Genomic DNA, 22,597 nt, shown 5'->3' with positions numbered 1-22,597 from the left:
CCACTGATTTTGCTGTGGTTCCGGTGCTTTCTTCGATTCCAAGCTGCTTTCAAACACCAACCTCTGCTGGAAACAGTACTTACAAATATAGTTTGGATTTTGTACAAAATGTTTCACCTGACTGGTCATTTAGCAGTTAGAGTGGGGAAGTATGTGGGTTCGTTTCCCACAGGGGGCCAGTATGAAAATGTATGCACTCACTAACTGTAAGTCGCTCTGGATAAGAGCGTCTGCTAAATGACTAAAATGTAAATGTAAGTATGGAACATTCATTGTGAGGGAATGAAGTCAAATCCTGTTGAAGGTAAACTGTTTTGAAAATTGTAAATGTAAAACCATACTTTCTGCACTGTTGTTAAAATTTGTTTGATTTAGTATAGTATACGCTTCTGTCTTAAGCATCCTAAATAATACCATAGATTCTGTTTTTGACAAATAGTAAACTTGAAGTTAAAAAAGTGAAACAGGATGTAAGATCCTGTTTGGTATTCCAACTGATTATAGGCTATGAAAGCCAACAACACCACTGAGCCACAGAGTTTTGATGAAAATAGTGGAGAAAAGAAAAGTGCATCTGAAAATCACACTCTGCTATTTATTGCTGACCAGCAGATGTCACTAATTGGCATTGTGAACAGTTAATTAAAGCTCTGAGTAATTAACAGTTTTTTGGCACAATTTGGTGAAAGCCCATCACTAGTGACTATGCCAAAAATCCTGGTTGAAGGACCTCCTGCTTCCATTTCCAGCAAACTTCCAACCAGGATTTCTGGAAAACCGGGGAATATTGCAAAAGTTGCCAGAGTTTTGCAACCCTATCTGCAAGTCACATTATGCTGGCTTGCAAAGTGATGTTTATTTGCTGTTGGAATCTAGCCAGAGTTAGGATATCCAACAGTTGAAATTTTTATTCACCTGCAACCTGCATTCAGAATGCGTGTCAGGATTAGGAACATTGTGTGGAGAAGGGTTAGGAGCATTTTGAGGCGACTACCTAAATCATCTAAACTGAAACTGAAATGTCTTGAGTCAATAAGTACTCAGCCCCTTTGTCATGGCAAGCTTAAATAACTTCAGGAGTACACATTTGCTTAACAAGTCACATAATAAGTTGCATGGACTGCAATAATAGTGTTTAACATGATTTTTGACACAGATTCAACTACAAAGACCAGGGAGGTTTTCAAATGCCTCGCAAAGAAGGCCACCTATTGATTAAAAAAAGCAGGATATGAATTTCCCTTTGAGCATGGTGAAGTTATTAATTACACTTTGGATGGTGTATCAATACACCCAGTCACTACAAAGATACAGGCGTCCTTCCTAACTCAGTTGCCGGAGAGGAAGGAAACCACACAGGGATTTCACCATAAGGCCAATGGTGACTTTAAAACAGTTACAGAGTTGAATGGCTGTGATAGGAAAAAACAGAGGATGGATCAACAACATTGTAGTTACTCCACAATACTAACCTAAATGACAGAGTGGAAAGAAGGAAGCCTGTACAGAATAAACCAAAACATGCATTCTGTTTGCAACAAAGCACTAAAGTAATAATGCAATCAATGTGGCAAAGCAATTCACTTTTTGTCCTGAATACAAAGTGTTATGTTTGGGGCAAATCCAATACAACACATTACTGAGTACCACTCTCCATATTTTCAAGCATACTGGTGGCTGCATCATGTTATGGGTATGCTTGTAATCGTTAAGGACTGGGGAGTTTTTCAGGATAAAACATAAACGGAATGGCGCTAAGCACAAGTCAGTTCCTAGAGGAAAACCTGGTTCAGTCTGCCTTCCACCAGACACTGGGAGATTAATTCACCTTTCAGCAGGACAATAACCTAAAACACAAGGACAAATCTATACTGGAGTTGCTTACCAAGAAGACAGTGAATGTTCCTGAGTGGCTAAGTTACAGTTTTGACTTAAATCTACTTGAAAATCTATGGCAAGACCTGAAATGGTTGTTTAGCAATGATCAATAACCAAGTTGACAGAGCTTTAAGAATTTTGAAAAGAATAATGGGCAAATGTTGCACAATCCAGGTGTGGAAAGCTCTACCCAGAAAGACTCACAGATGTAATCGCTGCCAAAGGTGCTTCGACAAAGTATTGACTCAGGGGTGTGAATAGTTATGTAAATTAGATTTCTGTATTTGATTTTCAATACATTTACAAAAATTTCTAAAAACATGTTTTCACTTTGTCGTTATGGGGTATTGTGTGTAGATGGGTGAGAAAGAAATAATTAATATAGTTAATCCATTTTCAATTCAGGCTGTAACACAACAAAATGTAGAATAAGTCAATGTGTATAGATACTTTCTGAAGGTACTGTATGGTATTGTGTTAAATAAATGTTTTATTTAATTTTTTTATAACATATTCACTTAGTGAAGTCCTTAGGACTGAAAATGGATGAATGGAACGACCATGTTTCTGTCACTAACAAATACCGTCATGGGTGGTAACTCTACAATTTACTCCAAAGGCACTCTGGGAAATATTTGAATAAGGCTTTACACTACGCAGTGTGTTAATTTAACACTTTTTCCGGTGTCTACATGGGTACACAGAATCCACACTTTGTGTTGATTTAACAATCTCAGTGTTAAGTTTGTGTGTTTTTTTAACACCGGAGAATTTGCTATGCATTCAATTGGGAGTGATATAACTGAACCTACATAACTGATGGCATTCGACAGATGCATTTTAATGGAGGAATAAGGAAATTATGTTTGTTTCAGCATCGCTGGAAGAACGTTCAGGCCTGATCATTGCTCAATGAGTGACAAAATATTTGAGACCCTGATGTTCATCAAATGCAATCACCATCTTAAATGATTTACCAAGATCTAATATTACTGTTAAAGAACCATAGGCTATGACAATGATGTAAAGAGTAATATAATGCATGATGTAAAGAAATTCTGAAAAATAAATGTTAAACAATAAAACCAAATCTGTTTGGTTTATATTTGTATTACTTTCCATTATTTCGATTGATAAATGTTAATGTTTAGCATGTTAAAAACACATTTTCAATCATTAAGTATTTAATTCTAGGCTTCTGTTTGGATTCTATTTGTATTACTTTACATTATTTTGATTGATAAAAGTTCATGTTTAGCATGTTTAACTTTAAGTATTTCATTCTAGGCTATTAAGAGTCATATCTGAAAGCCCTCCAAACAATGTGCTAATGATAATATATTTAGACTAATAAAACTAACTGTTTTAGTTTTTGGTTCTTCATCAAATATTCGGCAACCATCAAATAATTGTGTTTTTTTGCAACTTGCATATATTCAAATACTTTCAAATATTATTTATTTTTCTGAGACCTGTATTTGAATATCAAAGGAAATATACTGAAGAAAAATATAAAAGCAACATGCAACAATTTCACATTTTAGTCATTTAGCAGACGCTCTTATCCAGAGCGACTTACAGTTAGTGAATACATATATATATATTTTTTTTTATACTGGCCCCCCCCTGGGAAACGAACCCACAACCCTGGCATTGCAAACGCCATGCTCTATCAACTGAGCTACATCCCTGCCGGCCATTCCCTCCCCTACCCTGGACGACGCTGGGCCAATTGTGGCCGCCCATGAGTCTCCCGGTCGCGGCCGGCTGCGACAGAGCCTGGATTCGAACCAGGATCTCTAGTGGCACAGTTAGCACTGCGATGCAGTGCCTTAGACCACTGTGCCACTCAGGAGTATTTACAGAATTGTACTGAGTTACGGTTCATATAAGGAAATCCCTCAATTGAAATAAATTCATTAGCCCCTAATCTATGGATTTCACTTGACTGGGCAGGGGCGCAGCCATGTGTGAACCTGGGAGGGCATAGGCACAATTGGTCCAGGGTAGGGGAGGGAATGGCCGGCAGGGATGGAGCTCAGTTGGTAGAGCATGGCGTTTGCAACGCCGGGTTGTGGGTTTGATTCCCATGGTGGGCCAGTATGAAAAATATTGTATGCACTCACTAACTGTAAGTTGCTCTGGATAAGAGCATCTGCTAAATGACAAAAAAAAAAAAAAAAAATGTAAATTAGCATTAAATTATCTGGCAACAGGTCTGGTGGATATTCCTGCAGTCAGCATGCCAATTGCATGCTCCCTCAAAACATGAGACATATGTGGCATTGTGACAAAACTGCACATTTTAGAGTGGCCTTTTATTGTCCCCAGCACAAGGTGCACCTGTGTAATGATCATGCTGTTTAATCAGCTTCTTGATATGCCACACCTGTCAGGTGGATGGATTATATTGGCAAAGGAGAAATGCTCACTAACAGGGATGTAAACAAATTTGTGCACAAAATTTGAGATAAATCATTTTTTGTTTATGGACATCTTTTGGGATCTTTTATTTCACCTCATGAAACATGGGACCAACAGTTTACATGTTGCGTTTATATTTTTGTTCAGTATAGTTGCCAATAGTTGCCTTTAGTTGATTCTCTATATTCGACTACCTCGAGTATTTGAAAAGTTGGTATTTTCAAATAAACTTCAAAATACAACTATGTTCTGCCCAGGTCTGATATTCATATATGTAAAAACTTTCCCTATATTCCATTGATTGTGCAGACACCATTATCAGTGCCTGGAGGGTTGGAGCATCATACTGAAACGGTTGTGTGTGTGTTTGTGTGTGTGTCTGTGTACGTGTGTGTGTGTGTGTGTGTGTGTGTGTGTGTGTGTGTGTGTGCACTCGTGCACACGTGTGTATGTGTACTGGTCTGTTTTGACTAGGAGTACATTAGAGCACTGGTTCTAATAATCTAGCTGGAAGATAGAGGTCAAAGGTCATGATTCTTGAATGAAAGTTCAGAGCTCGTGAATATTTAACAGTAGACCTTTACCTGGCATAATGAGAGCCAGGCACCGAGATGATGGAATATCTGCTTATTCCTAATTGCTTACTAGGGAATTAATTATTGCGCTTAAGGTGAATATAAAAGGTTAAAACCAAAGAAAACCATCTGTGTTTCTCTTCCTAGAGTTTCTCCCATCCTTGTTTATCTACCCCTCTTCTTATCCTCCTCCTCCCTCTCCTCCCTCTCTCCGTATTGAAGTGTAAGTCATCACATCTCTGACGTGTGCCTATCTTCATTCTCCACAGACCTTTAACACAGTTGATCCTTGACCTCTAATATCTGAGGCTCGCCTGGAGTGTCATACTCAGTCAGATGATATGTGGCATGGCCTTCTCTGATTGATGTTCACACCGCTCCTCTCTGCGCTGTTCTGCTCTGGTCGGCTAAGGGTCAGCTCCTTCCTTAGTTCACCGCAAGCTAGCGTTAGCCATTACATTTACATTTTGATTTTAGTCATTAAGCAGACGCTCTTATCCAGAGCGACTTACTCTTTGAAGAAGTAGATTTTCAGACTGTACTGAAGTTAGGGGGAAGCGTGTCCCACCATTGGGCTGCCATGACTGAGAAGAGCCAATAGCTCCAGTATTCTTTATGCTGCACTCACCAGTCTGACCACATTAAACAGACGTTAGCTATTTTATGTAAATGTGCAGTGTCTTCAGAAAGTATTCTTACCCCTTGACTTATTCCACATTTTGTTGTGTTACAGCCTGAATTCAAAATGAATTAAATTGTTTTTTTCTCACCTGTCTACACACGATACCCCATAATGAAAAAGTGAAAACATGTTTTTAGAAATGTTAGCACATTTATTGAAAATGAAGTACCAAAATATCTAATTTATATAAGTATTCACACCCCTTTGCTATGATGCTCCAAATTGAGTTCAGGTGCACCTACCTTCCTTTGATCATCCCTGAGATGTCATTGCAACTTGATTGGAGTCCATCTGTGGCCAATTCAATTGTTTGGAAATGATTTAGAAAGAAAAACACACAGTTGACAATGCATGTCAGAGCAGAAACTATATAATGAAGTCCAAGGAACTGGCCGTAGATCGCCAAGATATGTCTGGGGAAGGGTATAAAACAATTGCTAGAGTTTTGAAAGTTTCCAAGAGCACAGTGGTCTCCATCATTGAAGAAAATATGAAACTACCCAGACTCTGCCTAGAGCTGGCTGTCCGACCAAACTGAGCATCCGGGCAAGAAAGACCTTGGTAAGGGAGGTGACCAAGAACCCAATGACCTTTCTGACAGAACTACAGAGTTCCTTGGCTGAGATGGGAGAACCTGCCAGAAGGACAACAGTCTCTACAGTGCTTCACCAATCTGGGCTTTATGGGAGAGTGGCCAGACAGAAGCCACTCCTGAGAGAAAGGCACATGACAGCACGCCTGGTGTTTGCAAAAAGTCACGTGAAAGACTCTGAGAGCATAAGGCCAAAGATTCTGTATGATGAGACAAAAATGTTACTCTTTGGCCTGAATGCAAAGCACCCTGTCTGGAGATAATCAGGCACAGCTCATCACCCGTCTAACACATCCCTACTGTGAAGCATGGTGGTGGCAGCATCAGGCTAAGGGGATGCTTTTCAGCGGCAGGGACTGGGAGACTGGTAAGAATAGAGGTAACAATGAATGGAGCCAAATAAAGGAGAGCCTGCTTCAGAGTGCAAATGACCTTAGACTGGGGGCGAAGATTTACGTTCCAACAGGACAATGACCCCAAGCATACAGCCAAAGCAATGCTGGAATGGCTTCATAACAATAATGTGAAAATCCTTGAGTGGCCCAACAAAAGCCCAGACTTGAATCCCATTGAAAATCTGTGGAAAGGCTTGCAGATTGCTGTTCCTTGCCACTCCCCATCTAACTTAACAGAGCGTGAGAAACTCTGCAGGGAAGAATGGGAGAAAATCCCCAAATCCAGATGTGCAAAGCTGATACAGACATACACTATATATTCAAACGTATGTGGACAGCCCTTCAAATTAGTGAATTAGGCTATTTCAGCCACACCCGTTGGTGACAGGTGTATAAAATTGAAGGATTACTTTTATACTATTCCAGTAATGGTGTGAGAGTACGTCAACAACAGAATGGTGTGGGCGTATACCGGTCATTAAAAATATTAACGCGAATAGACCACTGATTGGCCTGCTCGTCATCCTCAGGAGGATGACATCATACTCTATGAGGAAATAGTAAGCATTTTTTAAACGGTCTGTTTTTTCTCCAATTAATGCTTTGGCCACATATGAGTATAAGATGAGTCAACAACATTATTTGGTTATGAGTTAACAGAATATTAACTTTTAAAAGTGCGATTTTCACTGGACAGTTACCTTAAAACTGTAACATTTTCTCTCAGATTCATGGCCAAATGTGCAGAGCAGCAGGATATTAGCTTTAAAACAGCAACATTTTCTGTCATCCTCAAGGCAAAATGTAAACAATAGCATGAGATGAACTATAAAACAGCATATTTTTCTCTCTGCCCCATGGAAACATTTGTAGAATTGCAGGAAATTCGCTTTAAACCCCCCCGTGAGATAACCCTGGGGCTCCTACTCCTCCCTCCCGCCTTTCAGCTGTCAAAGCCTGGGAAAATGGCAGATTCACAGCCAGGACATTGGGTCAGTGTTCAAGGCCTGAGGGTGAGATTGATGGGACACAAACACTCACACACAAATAAACAGGCACATGTATGTGCATAGCGGGACATACACAGAAACACACACACATACGGACATACACGCGTGCATACACATGCGCTAATACACAGACGTGCACATTTACACATGGACACACACACATAAACATTCCCATGTGCACATTTACACATAAGACCATTAGCCACTGATCCATACTGTAAGCTTATATGTAAAACCACACACTTCCAAACACACATTTCCATATCAACTCCTGCTGAATTAGGAGAACTGGAAAATTCATTTTATTTGAGAAAATCTATAACCATCCACACCTTTCAGTTCTACTGAGCTCAGTATATCTGCTAGTAATCAAGCCTTGACATGTAATCTCTTTGTCAGGTGCATAAACGGTTTATGACACCATCATTTTTCAATTTTTAAGGGATGAATCCAATCTCTAATATATTCGTAAACATCTGCAGAAGAAGCATGTGATTATCTGAGGTGTGTCTTATCAACACTAACCCTGTTGGAAAAACATTCACACGCACACACGCGCACACACACAGACACACACACACACCCACACAGAGAGATCGAGACCATCCAGACCCAACCCTGCACAACGACAACCAGAATTTATGGAGCTGACTGGCAGCTGCTGCAGAGACAATATTAATGACAATGTTATTGCATTTAGTTGCGTATGTAGTGGTTTTATTTATCAAAAATATCTCAAATAAATTGCATCTTTATTTTACAGTCTCTTGAAATTCCTTGAAAAAAATAAATATTTTTTATTTACACCATATAGAACCTGTATTCAGATGCACATCACGTTTAATGTTATTCCCTTTGGAAACAGATCATACATGTTTATGCTTCTCGCTCTGCATTTCAGAAAACTCATTTGCATCTTCCAATGAGAATCCTGGGGTATTTGTATGAGATTCCAAGGCGTCAGATTGCCCCATGAAATCTGTCATGTCAAATGGTTGGTTGAATTACATGGCTATCATCAGATAATATGAAACTTGTGAGAGTGTCTCTCTCCTGCACTCAAGCACGGTGCTATGTGCTGTGAAAGCAAAGTGGACGTGTAGAAAGGTACAGGAATGAGCGTAGATATTAAATGAGAGTTCATGCAAAGGCCGGAGGATGCACCCAGAAGAGAATGCCTGAATGGAAGTGTAGAGAGATACATACAGTATATGAACGTTTAGTACATTGAATGCAATACATTGACTTAGGCGTCAACAACTGTGATGCATATATTTTAGCAAAACCTTCACAAAGTTATGCAATAGCAATGATACTAGTTAATGAACGAGTATAGATATAATACATGAGGACACATGGAAAACTTAGAGGGTGCATGTGAAGTGAAATGTGTGTAGGCCTAAACCAGGTATATGAACCAAGGTATGCACACTTACTGAAAGAGTATGTACAGTATGTAAACCTAACGTTATGGCCTAAGAATTCGACAGATGTTCCAACAGTACAGGCACTGACAAGACAAGACAATGAATGGAGCTTATCAGTAAAACTTACCCAACACACAACACACAGTTGGCAGGGCATAGACGCGGGCATACTTTGGGTGGGTACCGTACCATCTGCAGGCAACGGAGAATGACAATGCCAATAAAGAAAACACAAACAATTCTCGTCTGATAGTACATGAAAGGGCATTCTCCAGCGTTGTGCGTGTGGGAAGGAGGTATACATGCGCTCACTCTCCGTATCCACTGGTTCGTTTGGGGATCTTATCTCTCATCGGCACACAAGAGGAGCCTGGAGAGAGGCAGGCAGCAGTCATCGTCTCTTTGAAATCCTCCCAGCGTATTTGTTTATGTTAAGCAATCTCGTGTTTCAACGATTACATAATTGTTTCTTTTCCCTTCATGCCCCCTCCCCCCCAACCCCCTCACACACACACAAACAACCCCCACACCCCCTCAGAGGAATTCACCGGTTCCCCCCCAACACACACACACACACACAGGCACACATGCACACACACACACACACACACACACACACACACACACACACACACACACACAAACACACACACACACACACACACAAACACACACACACACACACACAGACAAAGGCACACACATCCCTCTGCATCAGAATCAGAAGATTGTTTGTTTGTTTACAATGTGCATGAAGTGCATTCTGGAATGTATAATATTTCTGCTTTATGGTGGGGATTATGATAGGTTAACACACCAATTACATGGATACAATGATTATAGTCAGCGAGACAATCATCTTACAGCAAGCTGGGGTATTGTTGTGAGATACTGCATCTGTTGTCTAAACTCTTAGAAATAAGGGATCAAAAAGGGTTCTTTGCAGAGGGATAGGGTTCTACCAAGAACCCGTTTTATTCAGAATAACCCTTTTTTGAAGACAAGAACCTTTCACATCCTAAGAACTGTTTTAGGAAGAAAGGTGTTATTTGATGATTCTTTGCAAGGCAAGAATAATTATTTGGAAGACAAGAAGGGTTCTACATAGTACCAAATATAATATTTCCCAGCATGCTCTATTGCAGGGAGAATTTCAGAATTGTTTGTTTTACTGTAATATCTGTGTTTTTGCATGTACATTGAATGGTTGATTAATTTTATGCTACGCAAAGATGAATAACATACAGTTTTCTAAACTAATCCAATCTGTTATTAATTCGATTTATTGCACCCGTTACTGCGATGGTTGTTCCAGTTTAGATGATTGAGGTCGTCTCATTATTCAATATTCCCTACCCTGGTAGTTATTATAAATGCAGGTTGCAGGTGAGTAACAGTTCTACTTGTTGGATATCCTAACTCTAGCTGAATTTCAATAGGAATTACACGTCACTTTGCAAGCCAGCATAATGTTACTTGCAGGCCTGACGTGGCATGTAAACCAGGAGATTCCTAACACCACTGTGTTACTGTTAGGGTATAACTAGACCCTCAAAGAAAGGCCTTATGATACAGTATATGTAATGAATCATAAATAATTACATTTTAAAGGCTAATAAGGCTGGTGGAACCGTTCATAGAGGATTCTAGGAAGAACCCTCCAAAGATAAAATGGTTCTTGGTAGAGTCCTTCATAGAGGGTTCTAGGTAGAACCACATACAGTGAGTTCTTTGAAGAACCCTACTGTACATGTATGGTTTTGCTTTTTTTCTAAGAGTTTAATTGAGAATTTGGCCTGCAAACTCCATGATAAGAGTCTTGTGATAATGGATTACAATATAAACTCAACAGTATTTTTATTGATAGCAAGTGAGGTTTCAATACCATAATCGTTCGTTTTCATGTAGAAATGACTAGGATCAAGGGTCTGGGTGGAAGCCAATAGCTATTAACCCGTAAGAGTTAATTGTTTTAAGAAGGTCATACGAAGGATCATTTAGCTATTTGATTTAGAATTTTAAGACCCCTTGAAGTATCAAAATAATAAAAAAATATGTTTGGCCTTACTGCTACTAGCCCATACAAACGCATTGAATAACAGATTCACTAAAGGGAACAACAGATAGTCCCCCCAAAAACTCTAAAGGAAGTTTGTTCTGAAGTGTCTGTCCTATGTCTGAGAGATATAAGAAAGATCAGGAAACATGTTTTTAAGCCCTTATTTTTGGGGAGGGGGCGGGGTTCTACTAAGCTATATTGAATTGTTTTAAGAAGGTCATTCCTAGGATCACCCTTATTTATATTTTTATATATTTATTCATATACTTCCATGAATTTTTTTAACTAGTACTGGGGGACCTTCAGAAGAGTCTTGTGTGGCCTGTGGGTGTCGTAGAGCATAACAGTTTGTAGGCCAAACCGTTCGGACGCTACAGACAATTCCGTGAAAAGACAGATTTTCGGGATCTCATGGTCTGACAAACACCGCTCTAGCTCTGTCACCTTGCACCGCAGATGCGGAAGTGCGACATCAGCGGATGCGGTGGAATCAAATCGCATTTTATTGGTCACAGACACGTGTTTAGCAGATGTTATTGCGGGAAATTGTAGTGAAATGCTTGTGTTTCTAGTGATACAGCCCGACAGGATGCTCTCAATTGTGCATCTGTAAAAGTTTGTGAGGGTTTTAGGTGCCAAGCCAAATTTCTTCAGCCTCCGAGGGTCTGTGTGGGTGGACCATTTCAGTTTGTCAGTGATGTGTATGCTTGAAGTTTTCCACCTCCTCCAAAGCGATCCTGTCGATGTGGATATTAGGGTGGTCCCTCTGCTTTTTCCTGAAGTCCACGATCATCCCCTTTTATTTTGTTGACGTTGAGTGAGAGGTTCTTTTCCTGGCACCACACTCCCAGAGCCCTCTCTTCCTCCCTGTAGGCTGTCTTGTCATTGTTGGTAATCAAGCCTACTACTGTTGTGTCATCTGCAAACTTGATGATTGAGTTGGAGGCATGCTTGGCCACGCAGTCATGGGTGAACAGGGAGTACAGGAGGGGGCTGAGCATGCACCCTTGTGGGGCCCCAGTGTTGAGGATCAGCGAAGTGGAGCTGTTGTTTCCTACCTTCACCACCTGGGGGCGGCCCGTCAGGAAGTCCAGGACCCAGTTGCACAAGGCGGGGTTCAGACCCAGGGCCTCGAGCTTATTGATGAGCTTGGAGGGTAGTATGGTGTTGAATGCTGAGCTATAGCCAATGAACAGCATTCTTACATAGGTATTCCTCTTGTCCAGATGGGATAGGGCAGTGTGCAGTGTGATGGCGATTGCATCGTCTGTGGATCTATTGGGGCGGTAAGCAAATTGAAGTGGGTCTAGGGTGGCAGGTAAAGTAGAGGTGATATGATCCTTGACTAGTGTCTCAAAGCACTTCATGATGACAGAAGTGAGTGCTACGGGGCGATAGTCATTTAGTACAGGGACAATGGTGACCATCTTGAAGTGGGGACTGCAGACTGGGATAGGGAGAGATTGAATATGTCCGTAAACACACCAGCCAGCTGGTCTGTGCATGCTCTGAGGACGCGGCTAGGGATGCCATCTGGGCCAGCAGCCGTGCAAGGGTTAACACACTTAAATGTCTTACTCACGTCGGCCAAGGAGAAGGAGAGCCCACAGTCCTTGGTAGCGGGCCGCGTCGGTGGCACTGTATTATCCTCAAAGTGGGCGAAGAAGGTGTTTAGCTTGTCCGGAAGCAAGACGTCGGTGTCCGTGACGTGGCTGGTTTTCCTTTTGTAGTCCTTGATTGTCTGTAGACCCTGCCACATACATCTCGTGTCTGAGCCGTTGAATTGCGACTCCACTTTGTCCCTATACTGACGTTTTGCCTGTTTGATTGCCTTGCGGAAGGAATAACTACACTGTTTGTATTCTGCCATATTCCCAGTCACCTTGCCATGGTTAAATGCAGTGGTTCGCGCTTTCAGTTTTGCGTGAATGCTGCCATCTATCCACGGTTTCTGGGTAGGGTAGGTCTTAATAGTCACAGTGGGTACAATATCTCCTATACACTTCCTGATAAACTCAGTCACTGTATCAGTATATACGTTGATATTATTCTCTGAAGCTACCTGGAAAATACCCCAGTCCGCGTGATCAAAACAATCTTGAAGCGTGGATTCCGATTGGTCAGACCAGCGTTGAATAGTCCTTAGCACGGGTACTTCCTGGTTGAGTTTCTGCCTATAGGAAGGGAGGAGCAAAATGGTGTCGTGGTCAGATTTGCTGAAAGGAGGGCGGGGGAGGGCCTTGTAGGCATCCCGGAAGTTGGAGTAGCAGTGGTCAAGTGTTTTAGCAGCGCGAGTACTACAGTCGATGTGTTGATAGGAATTTGGCAGCCTTTTCCTCAAATTTGCTTTGTTAAAATCCCCAGCTACAATAAATGCAGCCTCAGGATACGCATCCAATGCAAAAAAACAAACAGATACAGTATCTCTAGCTTAAACTGACAGATTTTGGGGGGGATTTTTGTATTATGCAAATTAGATTTATGCGGGGGCGCAGACATCGACTCTAGGGGGTTAAGTGGCATTGTATCTGGTCAGCCTCTTATGTCAATGCTAAGAACTGCTTTTGCTGTTGTAGAATGCTGTGCTGATTTATTCACACTTTCCATTGGTTCTTCAGCCTGGTCCCTAATGCTGTCTTGCCAACTCATATGGTCATCATCAAGCATAGGAGTTGTCAAGGCAGCGCAATCAGATCTGGGACCAGGCTAACTTACGATTGGTTATTAGAATAATTAGTTCTGACATTGATCCTAGAACTGTGAGGGAGGATGGCCACTGGAGAGGAAACCAGAGGGCATTACAGATAGGATTGATGTGCCCAAGAAAACCAATGGAGAGACTGTGAGTTCGTTCATTTGAACCTAAATGAGTCTCCCTCTTCTGTAATTCTCCAGAATGGTCCAAATATGATCTTATCATCGTTTACGAAGCTGAGTCGTCTGGAGGTTTTCTCCACAGCTGAGCTGCTACATATTGGAGATAATGTCCTGGGTTCTGTCCCAAATGGCATACTATTTTCTTTATGCAGCACTACTTTTGACCAGAGCCCTATGGGCCCAGGTCAAAAGCAGTGCTCTATATAGGGAATAGGCGGCCATTTGGGAAGCGTGTAATGTACTGCTCATTTTGCAGCCATTTTGCAGCCTGTGTATTTGTGTGTGTGTGTGTGTGTGTGTTTGCAGGGCCGTGCACAGACTTTTTGTGATAAAAAAAAAAGGGCATCCGCCCAAAACATTTGCGCAACTGCGGTCACAGACTCGTTGAGAAATTATGACTTTTATTATTTAGTTACATAAAAGGAATAGATGGCCACATCATAATGGCAAATTAAATTACACAAATAAATAACCCTTTGTCTCAAATGCTTGTTTTATTCACTTTACCTCTACTACTAGTACTACTACTACTACTACTAATAATAATAATAATAATAATAATAATAAGAAGAATAAAATATATAAAACTCTGAGTAAAGTATTTTCCACAACTATTTTGAACTGGAATAAATGCTGCACTATTTAACAATGACCAACAGAATTCCAGGGGGGATTATACCACCACCCAAAAGGGCACTTTGGAGACTGGAAGAGCAAATGGTCATGTAGAGGTAGAGCCCTATATGTGCACGTGCCTGTGTGTGTGTGTGTGCGTGTGTGTGTGTCAATACAGCCTTCCCTGTGAGTAAGATGAGGCCAGAGCTCTATACTACAAATCAGGATTGAGAAGTTACTGAGGTTCCTTTGGTAAATTCTTCAATTTGGGATAACCGGTACCACCAAAGTGTCTTACCTTTAAGACAGGTACATTTCTATGGCAACGAATCCTTCAGAACTAACCTGCTCCGGGGCAGGCTAACTTAGGGCTAACTCCATTTCTCCTGAATGAAGTGTCTGAGCCGTGAGTTGAGGACGAATGAAATCAGATCTTGCAAAGATTCCGTCATCATCCCCTTCATTTGAGGAAGTTGACTGATTTAATATTTAATATATTTTTTTGTGTGTTTAAAGATAGTAATGTGAAAATACCTATCATATTACTCATTTGGTAATGACAGAATGCATTTGAAACTTCAAGCACAGTAAAACTTTTGTATGACAATATAATTATTTTATCGATAGGAGGTGCTCGTGCATTGATAAGCACAACAAAGCACACCAAAGATGGCATTAACGATAAGCAATAAAATAAAAACAGCACTTCTAAAAGCCTATTTCACACCATAGCCTGCTGAATTTGCAAGATAACTTTTATTTAATTTAGATTTCTTAACAAATGGAAATGTGGCACTGACTCGCCCATGGATTGATATTTCTGCATTGTCTCAATGAAGAGTTTTGCGTTCGACTAACAACATGTGAAATGCACACGCAGTTACAAGCCTGCTAGAGTTAGAGGCAGCCGGATGAGCAATATCCACCGTCGTAGTACAGATGAAGCCTGAGCTGGAATGTGACGCTAACTAACTGAAGCTGGCTAGCTTTAGAAAACCTTGAGTAGATCTAGATTGCTTTGTAGTATACCACTCTGCTCATTAGTTAGTCAACTGAGCAGCTAACACATTAGCTACAGGCTAATGGGAGATTAAGCCCACTGAGGCATGACAGTGAGTGAACAAAAACACTTATAGAGTATGCATACACACACAAACACACCCAAACTCATGCACACAAATCAAATACAATTTTATTGGTCGCATACACATATTTAGCAGATGTTATTGTGGGTGTAGTGAAATGCTTGTGTTCCTAGCTCCAACAGTGCAGTAATATCTAACAATACACAACAATACTTACAAATCTAAAAGTAAAAGAATGGAATTAAGAAATATAGAAATATTAGAACGAGCAATGTCAGAATCCGGAGTAAAAAATAAATATAAATAAAATACAAATAATATATATATATATATATATATATATATATACAGTACCAGTCAAAAGTTTGGACACACCTACTCATTCAAGAGTTTCTCTTGATTTTTACTATTTTCTACATTGTAGAATAATAGTGAAGACATCAAAACTATGAAATAACACATATGGAATCATGTAGTAGACAAAAAAGTGTTAAACAAATCATAATACATTTTATATTTTAGACTCTTCAAAGTAGCATTGATGACAGCTTTGCACACTCTTGGCATTCTCTCAACCAGCTTCATGAGGTAGTCACCTGGAATGCTTTTTCAACAGTGTTGAAGAAGTTCCCACATTTGCTGAACACTTGTTGGCTGCTTTTCCTTCACTCTGCCGTCCAACTCATCCCAAACCATCTCAATTGGGTTGAGGTCGGGTGAATGTGGAGGCCAGGTCATCTGATGCAGCACTCCATCACTCTCCTTCTTGGTCAAATAGCCCTTACACAGCCTGGAGGTGTGTTGGGTCATTGTCTTGTTGAAAAACAAATGAGAGTCCCACTAAGCGCAAACCAGATGGTAACTCTGGGTCTTCCATTCCTGTGGCAGTCCTCATGAGAGCCAGTTTCATCATAGCGCTTGATGGTTTTTGCAACTGCACTTGAAGAAACTTTCAAAGTTCTTGATATTTTCCGGCTTGACTGATTGTATACAATGCAGTAACGTACCATGTCTTAACGTAATGATGGACTGTCATTTCTCTTTGCTTATTTGAGCTGTTCTTGCCATAATATGGACTTTTACCAAATAGGGCTATATTCTGTATACCCCCTACCTTGTCACAACACAACTGATTGGCTCAAACGCATTAAGAAGGAAAGAAATTCCACAAATGAACTTTTAAGAATCACACCTGTTAATTGAAATGCATTCCAGGTGACTACCTCATGAAGCTGAAAATCTGTCATCAAGGCAAAGGGTGGCTATTTGAAGAATCTCAAATATAACATATATTTTGATTTGTTTAACACTTTTTTGGTTACTACATGATTCCATATGTGTTATTTCATAGTTTTGATGTCTTCACTATTATTCTACAATGTAAAAAATAGTAAAAATAAAGAAAAACCCTGGAATGAGTAGGTGTGTCCAAACATTTGACTTGTAGTGTATATATGATGGGATGTATAGACATTATGGACAGTATATGGATAGAATATGTAGTATATCTGAAGAATACGTACGATAGAATAGTATATGTACAGAAATTGTTAAAGAGGATAGCCCTACAGTATATACATATGAAGCGGGTAAAACAGTATGTAAAAAAAAAGTTGCACTCGGAGGATGTGTTGGTACCATTCTTTATTCATGGCTGTGTTCTTAGGCAAAATTGTGAGTGAGCCCACTCCCATGGCTGAGAAGCAACCCCACACATGAATGGTCTCAGGATGCTTTACTGTTGGCATGACACAGGACTGATGGTAGCGCTCACCTTGTCTTCTCCGGACTAGCTTTTTTCCGGATGCCCCAAACAATCGGAAAGGGGATTCATCAGAGAAAATGACTTTACCCCAGTCCTCAGCAGTCCAATCCCTGTACCTTTTGCAGAATATCAATGTTTTTCCTGGAGAGAAGTGGCTTCCTCACTGCTCTTCTTGACACCAGGCCATCCTCCAAAAGTATTTGCCTCACTCGTGCAGATGCACTCACACCTGCCTGCTGCCATTCCTGAGCAAGCTCTGCACTGGTGGTGCCCCAATCCCGCAGCTGAATCAACTTTAGGAGACGGTCCTGGCGCTTGCTGGACTTTCTTGGGCGCCCTGACGCCTTCTTCACAACAATTGAACCTCTCTCCTTGAAGTTCTTGATGATCCGATAAATGGTTAATTTAGGTGCAATCTTACTAGCAGCAATATCCTTGCCTGTAAAGCCCTTTTGTGCAAAGCAATGATGACAGCATTTGTTTCCTTGCAGGTAACCATGGTTAACAGAGGAAGAACAATGATTTCAAGCACCACCCTCCTTTTAAAGCTTCCAGTCTGTTATTCTAACTCAATCAGCATGACAGAGTGATCTCCAGCCTTGTCCTCGTCAACACTCTCACCTGTGTTAACGAGAGAATCACTGACATGATGTCAGCTGGTCCTTTTGTGGCAGGGCTGAAATGCAGTGGAAAAGTTTTTTGGGGAATAAGTTCATTTTCATGGCAAAGAGGGACTTTACAATTAATTGCAATTCATCTGATCACTCTTCATAACATTCTGGAGTATATGCAAATTGCCATCATAAAAACTGAGGCAGCAGACTTTGTGAAAATTAATATTTGTGTCATTCTCAAAACTTTTGACCACGACTGTACATAGGCAGCAGCATCTAAGGTGCAGGGTTGAGTAACTGGATAGTGACAGTGACTAAAGTTCAGGGAAGGGTAGTGGGCGGAGGCTGGCTAGTGGTGACTTTTTAACAGTCTAGTGGTCTCTCGGTCCCAGCTTTGATGCACCTGTACAGACCTCGCCTTCTGGATGGTAGTGGGGTGAACAGGCCGAGGCTCGGATGGCTGAGGTCCTTGATGGCCTTCATGTGACACAGAGCCAAAATGATATAAAAGTTATTAACATTTCCATGCATGCAATGTGACTTCCTAGCCAATCAGACGCTTCAGTACCCTGATGATCCCCCTGCTCATTCTCCTGTTGGTTAATTGATCTGTGAAATGATCAGCGTGATGGTACAACCTTGTGCAGAGCATGTGTGTGTGTGTGTGTGTGTGTGTGTGTGTGTGTGTGTGTGTGTGTGTGTGCATCCAATCACTCCCCTGCCTGTTACTACTGCGGAGGGGAGCTATGAATATCAATTATGGATATATTATAGATAGACAGTCAGTGAACAAATACAATGCAACTGTCAGACTGTTCATTGTGCTATGTGGACAAGTGCATTTGTTATAGACAGACGGGGTGGGATTGGGGGAATGGGGGTGACATAGAAAATGTCAAGGGCAATATCACAAACTCAATGCCTAGTTCTGGAAGAAGTGATTTTCTTTTCCCTATTCCACTCCTGGAGGGGAGAAAATGACTTGCCTTGGCAAGCATGTATACCTTGGTATGCATAACTGCATCTGGCATAATTGTATTTACATACATATTATCATATGTTGATTAGGGAAAGACAAGATGCATATATTGCAGCTAAATTGGAAAAATAAATGTCACACAATGACATGTTTTATTTAATTTTTAATGCTGTCATCTGGCAAAATCCCCCTTTGGTGTCACAGGTTTCAAATCCATGAACTCCACGTCTCAACATGTGAAATTCCAAGAGTGGAATCTCCCTCTGAATGCACCTGAATGTAGCTAGTTCTAGAACGAGAAGGTTAGTTTCATCACTTCCTGTTCTGCCACGACAACATAAGAGAAGAATAACGCACAGCACACTGTCAACTACAACGCTGTCTCAAACTAATCTGTCTGGCAACATGAAGTTAGTGATGGGCGGTTAAGAGTGATGGGCCAGTTACCGAAAGGTCACTAGTTTGAATCCCCAAGCCGACTATGTGAAAAATCTGTCAATGTGCCCTTGAGCAAGGCACTTCCATCGTTCCATGGAAACGACAATAAAACTATTTTGTTCTTTTTTTAATTCTTTTTTTCCTTCCCTCCATCCTTCTTGCGGTGGGTACCATTATTTGTAATGGCCCTTGTCTGGTGGCGTTGAGATGAATGCTTTATGCAGATGAATGAAATGTTTATGAAGACAAAACATGTTCTGCTGAGGCCCAGTGCTACTCTAATGGGGACAGAACCCCTTTCATCCATCTACTGCTGCTCTGTTGGGCTCCACACAGACAAAACCAAGATATATGGAACATTATATAGGCTAAAAGACCAGTACAGATGTCGGATCTTAATTTGACCCATTTCGTCACAGGAGGAAAATAATCCTGAAGAAATATTTAGAATCACAGCTGGAATAGTTTTTTTGTATACAATGCAGTACCTTACCTATTTAGTGGACATGAGTCGGGCATGGTTGCTCATGGTCACGTGATGAGGTTGTCCGGCCTTGCGAACTTCAAAACCAGTGTCTGCCCTTGGTCCCTAATGGTCTAAGACATTGGTTGTTCCTGTAGGAGACCCAGGTTCATGTCCTGTGTCCTTCTGCTACATTGTACCTTCAATAAAAGCTAAAAAAAAATACTTCCATTAATGCAGATAGTCTATAGCCTACGTTAGTCTATGGATAGGCTGAAATGCGTAAACATTTAGACAGCTTTACGAAATTAAATATTAAAGCCACACAATGCAGGCTTTCAATCCACACCAAAGACCATAACGATATTGACAAATTATACATAGCCTAACTATAAAACGTGGGCGATCATCCACACTGGAGGAAAGTTTATCGTTCTACAGTAGGCCTACATCTGTCAATCAACTGATGTTCCAAATCAGCTCATCAACCAGGTAAACACAAACAGTAGCCTATTATCAGATTTCGCACCTCTCATTATGTGACAATGGATAAGCTAACGGGTAGGCTACAGAATGTAGCCTATTGGAATATAATCAAATAACAAGGAGCCTATTGCAACCATCAATGGCACTAGATTATCGCCAGCTGATGGCCTGGATTCAATCAGATCAAGCATTACCTCGTGATAGCCAAAACCCGCATAGCTGATGTTTTGGTGATGTTTTGGCTGTGTCAGAGGTGTAACTGTGTTGGAGCTGTCAAATCGGTGAGCAGCTGCTCTTGATCATTGTCACAAAGTCACACAGCTTACTCACGTTAGAAGTTCAGGAACGAGAAAGTGAAGGTTATTTAGAAGTAATGTTGAAAATCATTCAACTAAATTGAAAATCATTCAACTAAATAATGAGGATATCTATTATCCTAATCGAGGTGTAGATTACATCTCACATTCCAGTTTTCAAACTTGTTAACAAGGCTGCATGGGGGGCCAGTATGAAAAAATAAAGAAAATAATGTATGCACTCACTAACTGTAAGTCGCTCTGGATAAGAGCGTCTGCTAAATGACTAATATGTCAATGTAATTTCTCTTAATGCGACTATGACTGCTTTAGGTACAGTGCCTTCAGAAAGTATTCACATCCCTTGACTTTTTCCACGTTATTGTGTTACAGCCTGAATTTAAAATGGATTAAATTGAGATTTTTTGTCACTGGCCTACACATAATACCCCATAATGTCAAAGTGGAATTATGTTTTTTCAAAACTTTTACAAATGTGTAAAAAATGATAAGCTGAAATGTCTTGAGTCAATAAGTATTCAACCCCTTTGTTATGGCAAGCCTAAATAACGTCAGGAGTACACATTTGCTTAACAAGTCACATAATAAGTTGCATGGACTCACTCTGTGTGCAATAATAGTGTTTAACATGATTTTTGAACGACTACCTCATCTCTCTACCAGACACATACAATTATCTGTAAGGTTCCTCAGTCGAGCAGTGAATTTCAAACACAGATTCAACCACTAAGACCAGGGAGGTTTTCAAATGCCTTGCAAAGAAGGCCACCAATTGATAGATGGGCAAAACATAAAAAAGCAGATATTGAATATCCCTTTGAGAATGGTGAAGTTATTAATTACACTTTGGTTGGAGTATCAATACACCCAGTCACTACAAAGATACAGGTGTCCTTCCTAACTCAGTTGCCGGAGAGGAAGGAAACCGCTCAGGGATTTCACCATGCGGTCAATGGTGACTTTAAAACAGTTACAGAGTTGAATGGCTGTGATAGGAGAAAACTGAGGATGGATCAACAACAGTGTAGGTACTCCACAATGCTAACATAATTGACAGAGTGAAAAGAAGGAAGCCTGTACAGAATACAAATATTCCAAAACATAAACTAAAGTAATACTGCAAACAATGTGGCAAAGCAACTTAACTTTTTGTCCTGAATACAAAGTGTTATGTTTGGGCAAAATCCAATATAAGACATTACTGAGTACCACGCTCTAAATCGTTAACAACTGGGGAGTTTTTCAGGATAAAAAAATTAACCGAATGGAGCTAAGCACAGGCAAAATCCTAGAGGAAAACCTGGTTCAGTCTGCTTTCCACCAGACACTGGGAGATGAATTCACCTTTCAGCAGGACAATAACCAAAAACAAAAGGCCAAATCTACACTGGAGTTACCAAGAAGACAGTGAATGTTCCTGAGTGTCCGAGTTACAGTTTTGATTTAACTCTACTTGAAAATCTATGGCAAGACCTGAAATGGTTGTCTAGAAATGATCGAGAAACAATTTCACAGAATAAGAATAATGGGTAAATGTTGCACAATCCAGGTGTGGAAAGCTCTAAGAGACTTACCCAGAAAGACTCACAGCTGTAATTTCAGTCAAAGGTGCTGCTACAAAGTATTTACTCAGGGCTGTGAATACTTGTATAAATTAGATATTTCTGTGTTTCATTTTCAATAAATATGCAAACATTTCGAAAAACATGTTTTCACTTTGTTATTATGGGTACTGGGTGTATATGGGTGAGATAAAATAAAAAAACATCCATTTTGAATTCAGGCTGTAACACAACAAAATGTGGAATAAGTCAAGGGGTATGAATACTTTCACGATACATGGCCCCATTCATTCTTTCCTTTACACGGATCAGTCGTCCTGGTCCCTTTGCAGAAAAACAGCCCCAAAGCATGAT

The sequence above is a fragment of the Coregonus lavaretus genome (assembly GCF_964263955.1).
Source record: "Coregonus lavaretus genome assembly, chromosome: 24".
Taxonomy (NCBI): domain Eukaryota; kingdom Metazoa; phylum Chordata; class Actinopteri; order Salmoniformes; family Salmonidae; genus Coregonus; species Coregonus lavaretus.
This window is presented reverse-complemented; position numbering follows the sequence as displayed.